The following is a 6,688-nucleotide window of genomic DNA, read 5'->3' as shown; positions in this document are numbered from 1 at the left end:
GATGTGGATGTTTCCAGAAGTGCCAGATACAATTTACATGGCATCATTATGAAATGTAACTGAAGTCTGCAGTGATATCTGTGTTTCAAACAACTAATCACTAAGGTTGCCAGGCAGTTATATTTGCTAGGTTCACTGGTTCCTGTGAGCAGGTGAATGATTTATGCCCCAGGCCAGTCCCTCACAGCCTCAGCAGCTCCTTTCTGGTGCTCTCATCTCCAGTGTGTGTTTTTTGGCCTATTCTGTCAGCCTCAGTTTCTTTTTCTTTTTTTTTTTTTTGGTTTTTCGAGACAGGGTTTCTCTGTGTAGCTTTGCGCCTTTCCTGGAGCTCACTTGGTAGCCCAGGCTGGCCTCGAACTCACAGAGATCCGCCTGGCTCTGCCTCCCGAGTGCTGGGATTAAAGGCGTGCGCCACCACCGCCCGGCTCAGTTTCTTTTTCTTTTCCTTTTTTAATAACATAATTTCTTTATTGATTCTTTGGGAATTTCACATCATGCATCCCAATTCTACTCACCTTACAGTCCCCCCAATCCTCCCCTCACTCTGCAGCACCCCCAAAAGAAAATTTAAAAATATCAAACCAAACCAAAACATAGCAAGCAAACAAAAACAAGAATAAAACAAAACAAAACAAAAACCTTTTCTCATCCTTCCCACCTCTCCAAAACCTCTTCGTTCGTCCTGGTGGTATTGAGTGCAGTGTGTCACACAGTGTACCCTTTTGTCCAGTCAGCTTTCCTAGCAAATGTTTATTGTGATGAGTCACTGGTCTAGTTCAAGACCTCTGGTTTTTGGTACACCATCATCACAGAAACTCCTCTAGGATATCCCTCGGCTGGCCAGAGCTTCCACAGGACCAGTCCCTTCATGAGCTCCAGCAGGTCCTAGACTTCGTAGATGCTAGGATGGGCCAACCCAAGGCCTGGCTGTTGGCCTGGGTGGTAACTGAGCTAGTCAGTCTGGGATACTTGGGGCACTCCTCTCAGGTGAGGGGCAGAACCAGCTCCTCTACGCCCATGGCACCAGGGTCAGCTTCTCTTCTGTGAGGGTCGGGGCCAGCTCTTTTGCTGCAGTGTCCAGCAAGAGGCAAGGCCAGCTTTCCCAGGGTCATCGAAGCAGCCTCAATTTCTAACACTTGTTTTGTTTCTACATGGCTCTGGGCAGCACCAGACCCTCACTGTCAGTTAGCTTCACTAAAGAACTCTCCGTGATATGCCATTCTACAATAGCAGTACTTATGTTTCCCTACACTGCTCTTCAGAACTATTGGGGATATGGCTCAGTTGGCACCTGATACACAAGCACGAAGACTTGAATCTGGACCCCAGGCATCCATGTAAAAAGCTGGGCATGATGGTGCACTCCCACACAAGGGGTCTGGCTGTTCTCTCCAGAACGACAGGGTCATCTACTATAAACTGCAATCTTCAGAACCACGAATTAAAACAAACCTTTGCCTTTCTAGGTTAGTTGTGGAAGGTATTTCATTATGCCATGCAAAGCTGATGCTAGTCACTAATGGAACTGACTTTCACTTTCTTTGTGACGTATAACCGGGGTATCTTTCTTGTGCTTACTTTGCGTCTATTTTGGATACAAGCCCTTCATCAGATGGCAGTTGGCAAATATTTTCTTCCAGGCTGTGGCTTGGGTTTTCATTCTCTAACACTGGCTTTCCACAGAGCAGTTTTGGTGTGAATGAAGCCCACGGTGATAGTTAATACCAACAGTCGGCTTGAAAGAACCTAGGATGCAAACTTCTTGGCATGTTTGTGAGGGCGTTTCTAGATGAACTGAGGTGGGAAGGCCCACCTCACTGTGGCCACGCGCTATGGCACAGGTTGGGGGCCTGGGATGAATGGAGAGGACTGAGGCGAGCACCAGCATTCACCTCTCTGCTTTCTGACTGCGGATGGGATGTGTCCAGCCGCCTCATGCACTGCTCTCATGACTCCCCACCACAGAGGACTGCACACACAAACGTGAGCCAGGACAAGCCCTTCCTTTATAACACCTTTATCAGGTAGTCTGTACCTCAAGGAGAGAGTAACCAGTACATCCACCTCACCAAACTTGTCTCTTGTGGATGTGTCTCCCAGCTTCAGACAGTTTAAAGACTGCACTCACTCCATTCCTGTTTACTCCCCTTGACCCCACTGTGACAAAACTACTCTTCAAGAGACATGGACAGTTGTGAAAATGATCAGACTTAAATGGACTCAGACATCTTCTGACCTCTGACATGTAACACCTTTGCCACTGAGCCTCAAACACCCTGTGATCAATCTTTGTAGCCAGAGATTGTTGAATCAAAATATAATTATGCAATCCTCCCCATTTTACTTAAAAATCTGCCCTTGCCGCAACTTCTTAGGACATGCTCAGAGTTTATTACGGTACAGGTATTCCTGTGGCAACTCTCTGCTACTCCCAATGAGTGTATTAGCACTTGAAGAGCTTTCCTGGGTGTTTAGACGACACCTCCACCATAGCAGAACCCACTGCACCTTCTGTGACATCTGATTGCACTATTTGTCACCTTATCCTTGTCTTCTACATTCCTTGCTCAGCTCCTACTCTCAGGAGCTTCTCCTCATAGCCTCTAGATGGGTACCTCCTCTGCCTGCTCTGACACAGTGATCAACCTTGGCTCATGGGTCTTTGTTTTCTGTCTGTTCCTGGTTGTCAATCTCACCCCTTCATGATTTTATCTACCAACAGATAGTTGAGTGAATTACTACAAAAGTGTGGTCTCCAAATCTCTCCTTTTTCCTTGCCTATCATTATTATACCATAGTTGCCTAGACATTTCAATCCAGTTGTCCCATTTCAAACAGGGTATGGTCAAAACTGAACAAACTATCTTGATCTACCTTTCAAATCAGATGTTCTTCTGAAGTCCCAGTTTTGTTTTGGCTTTTCTGGTTGGTTGGGCCAGAAACCTGGAATCCTTTCTCATTATATTCTTATTCTGTCTCTGTCTCTCTCCATCTTTGTATCTTTATCTTCTTAGTCATCTAGTCCACCTCAGTTCTTCACACCATCACTCTCATCATAAGACAATACAGCACTGAGCTAATTAGGAAGCAGCATGATAGAGTCACATGACATTAAATATCTCCTAAGTAAAGGAATGGTTCTGAAGTACTAGGAATAAAATTAGTGGCCAATGTAGTTAGGGACTGAGGATGACTATGTTTCTAACTGGGCCAGTTGTCATTTGAGAAGCTTTTCAGAACTGAGATTAAAACTCCATTTGAGACATGCTGTCACTGAAGTACCATGTGACTTAGGTCCATGATAAGAGTAAAGACCGGGCAAAAGATTTAAGGTCACATCGGAAGCTGATGAAAAAAATCCAGCTTCACAACTCACTTCACAACTAATTGAGGAGTTTGTGAAGTGAGGATGGATCAAGACAGGCATTTGAGGAGCCCTGAGACGTAAGAAGGGAATGGAGAAGTGGCCAGGCCAAGAAGAGCCAGGAAAAAGCCATTTCCCTGGAGCTGATGTGGGAAGTGAGAGGTTCAGTAGCTGGTGCTGAAGAGTGACACGGAGGTAAACCGAGATGAAGATCAGAGAGAGACTACTTGGCTTAGACGCTGAGAGATGATATAAATCCTTGTCTATTTGGGGGGGGGGCCTTTCTAGTTTTATTTCTATGTGATAAAACACAGATGAAAATCAACTTTCAGAAAGGCTTTCCTTAGCTTACAATTCCAGATAACAGGCCATCATTTCTGGGAAGTCAAGGCACGAACTTGAAGCAGCTAGTTACATCCACAGTCAAGAGCAGAGGCAAATGATTGCACACATGCCCAGTACTCTACTGTTTTCCTCCACTCTTAGACAATCTAGGGCCCCAAACCAGACAGTGGTGCTGCCCACTTTCAGACTAGGTCTTCCCACATCAATGGGAATCAAGACAATCCCCTCACAGATATGCCCACTGGCCAACCTACTCTAGACTATCCTCTTCCCAGGTGATTCTAGGTTGTATAAAGCTAACAATTAACCATCAAGAGAAACCCTTGCTGCTCTTCCTCTTGGCTCCAGGGAGAGAGGCCAGAGTATAACTCAGGTTCAAGCAGATGACTCCTCTCACTGAGGATCTTGACTCTTTTGCAAAGAGTTAGGGCAGCCAGGTCAACTTATGCCGACATGTTCTGGGAGGGTTCAATTGTTGCAGAATATTTGTTTATACTGTAAAGATGTGTCTTGCCTAAGGTGCCTTCTGATTGGTTAAATAAAGAACTAAAGGGTCAATAGCTAGGCAGGACTTCCAGGCAGAGAGAGAAACTGGGGGTAGAAATCTAGGTGGGTGATTTCACCAGCAAACTAGGAGCAAGTTGGATATGACATACTAAAAGAGGTAACCAAGTCATGTGGCAGAACGTAGATTAAAAAATAAATATGGGTTAATTAAGTTATAAGAGCTAGTTGGGAAAAAGCCTAAGCAAAGGCCAAGCTTTCACTTCTGAGGGTGACTTTCAGTTGCTGGTTCAAGGAGACAGATCTTCCACCCTAGACCATCCGTGACTTCGAGGAGAAGGCCCTGGGGCTAATAACCACTGCCATGACTTACTTGAAGCCTCGTTTGGCCACATTTTGGCAATACGCCAAGGTTGAGCTGGTTCCCCCAACCCCTGCTGAACTCTCTGCAGCTATTCAGAGTGAAAAAAAAAATAACCCAAAGTGCTAAAACTGGTAGCTTCAAACACCTTACAGTTAAGGAAGCTATGCTGAATGGTTTGGTGGCCACTGAGGTGTGGATATGGTTTTTTGCCGGAGAGATGATAGGCAAACGTGGCATCGTTGGCTATGATGTTTGAAGACTGATCTTTAACATCTGATCTTATTTGAGTTCCTATATGAATGTTCTTGGACCACATGTAATGAGACTGTATCTGATAAAATATTAGCTGTTGAAAAAAAAGGGCCAAGCTTTTATAATTAATAATAAGTCTCTGGGTCATTATTTGAGAGCTGGCAGTTCAACGATATCCTGACAAGAAAGCTTGCTACATATTAAATGGTCATGAAGACCTGATGGCAGAGTCTTAGGATTCCAGAGATCTCTTTCTTCTGTTCTATATTCTATGTTCACTTTCCTAGCTTGCCATTCAATATTGGGAATAATTCAATGCCCTTCTACATGAATCCCCTTTCTTCTTCCTTTAGACAGAGCGGGTTCCATTGTTTGAAACAAGTACACAGTATCTCGACAGGAATATTTTCAGAAGAATGTCAGGTCCAAAACCCAGCTTACACTTAAATTACAGTGGAGACTAAGAATTCTTCAGCAGAGGAGTGGGGAGATGGGCCAGTGGTTAGGCACTTGCCACACAAATATGAGGAGCAGAGGTCAGATTCCTAGAGCTCATGTAAATGCCAGATGAGCCATGCTGACCTGCTTGTAACTCCAACCCTGGAAGGCAGAGACAGCAGATCCCCAGGGCAAGTTACTAGCAAGAGCAGTCCCACCCACACGCTTTGGGCTTGACTGTGAGACCTGCTTCAAAGAATAAGGTCTCTAGATGCATGTGCACCTATGTATATACACACTCATGCACACAGGTGATCACTTGCAAATATGCCTAAAACATATGCACATCACAACTTGAAAATGGAAAAAGAAAAAAGAAGAGTATTATTCAAAAGAAATGTAAACCGATACTCGAGTAAGAAGCGAAGTTGGTGGAACTTAGCTGTTGGGAGAGGGCATCCAAATGTTCTAGAAACTGAGAATGGGTGCAGATTTCCTTTCTCAGCTTGACATTTGAGTTCTCCTCTATGACTTCCACCTGGCTTTCCAGGCCAGCCACAGTATTTATTCCCTCTGATTAAGGCAAACTGCACATTCAATATTATCTACAAATGCCTGACTGTCTATTTTGTATACTTGTAAGTTTGTTTGTTTGTTTTGTTTTTGAAGCAGGTGAGATGTAGTGCAGGCTGGCCTTGAATTCACGATCCTCCTAGCTCAGCCTCCTAAATGTTGGGGTCACACATGTGTCACCACACCCTTACTCTATAGGTTTTACTAAGGATATAGCTTTGGCCTAGATTATGTCCACAGATCAATCTGTTAATTGCCTTGGTCCTCTACAGCCTAAACACCATCTCAAAGTTTTTCTGATCCCACAAATGAGTGAAGTTTCTGCTGGCTTTAAAATCCTCAAACTACTTTGTATCTCTCTTACCATTTCTAATTAGATTGTGCCCTTGAATAACCTGTGTAGGGGACTCATTACTATCTTTTAATCTGAGCTTCCTTCTCTTTTTTGATCTGAGCTTCCTTCTCTTAGCAGCACTCACACAGACAAGAATGCACACAGAAGGCTCAGCACCCGGTTGACTCACAGTGACAAGCACAGAAACATTCTCCACAGGGCTGAGGTAGAATGATTCGAGTTTTCTGGAAATTACTCTTCCAGGCAGGAACACATCCTCAGTAAACAATGGTGGCTCCGTGCTCTCATGGATTGGGAAGATAAGGAAATGGAGGTTTAAGTGGAGCCCCAGTCTGTGAGGGCTCTCTGTATACCCATAGTTCTCTCTCACCCAGAAGTGATAATCATCTGTACCAAAATAACGAAGGAAAGGCTTCCACACACAGTCTAGAACTTACAATGTTGCAAGTCCAAAGTGTGCAAAAGCATCGGGAAAGGTAGCTCAGCAGTACAG

At 44.5% G+C, this 6,688-nt stretch overlaps 1 pseudogene; it reads left to right on the top strand.

Annotated features, from left to right (window-relative positions):
- The first annotated feature begins 1,832 nt into the window (after nucleotides 1-1,832).
- LOC102914076 (ATP synthase F(0) complex subunit g, mitochondrial pseudogene) lies at nucleotides 1,833-4,930 on the top strand (annotated as a pseudogene).
- Nucleotides 4,931-6,688: the final 1,758 nt, after the last annotated feature.

The sequence above is a fragment of the Peromyscus maniculatus genome, chromosome 6, assembly GCF_049852395.1.
Source record: "Peromyscus maniculatus bairdii isolate BWxNUB_F1_BW_parent chromosome 6, HU_Pman_BW_mat_3.1, whole genome shotgun sequence".
In the NCBI taxonomy this organism is placed as follows: domain Eukaryota; kingdom Metazoa; phylum Chordata; class Mammalia; order Rodentia; family Cricetidae; genus Peromyscus; species Peromyscus maniculatus.
This window is presented reverse-complemented; position numbering and strand designations above follow the sequence as displayed.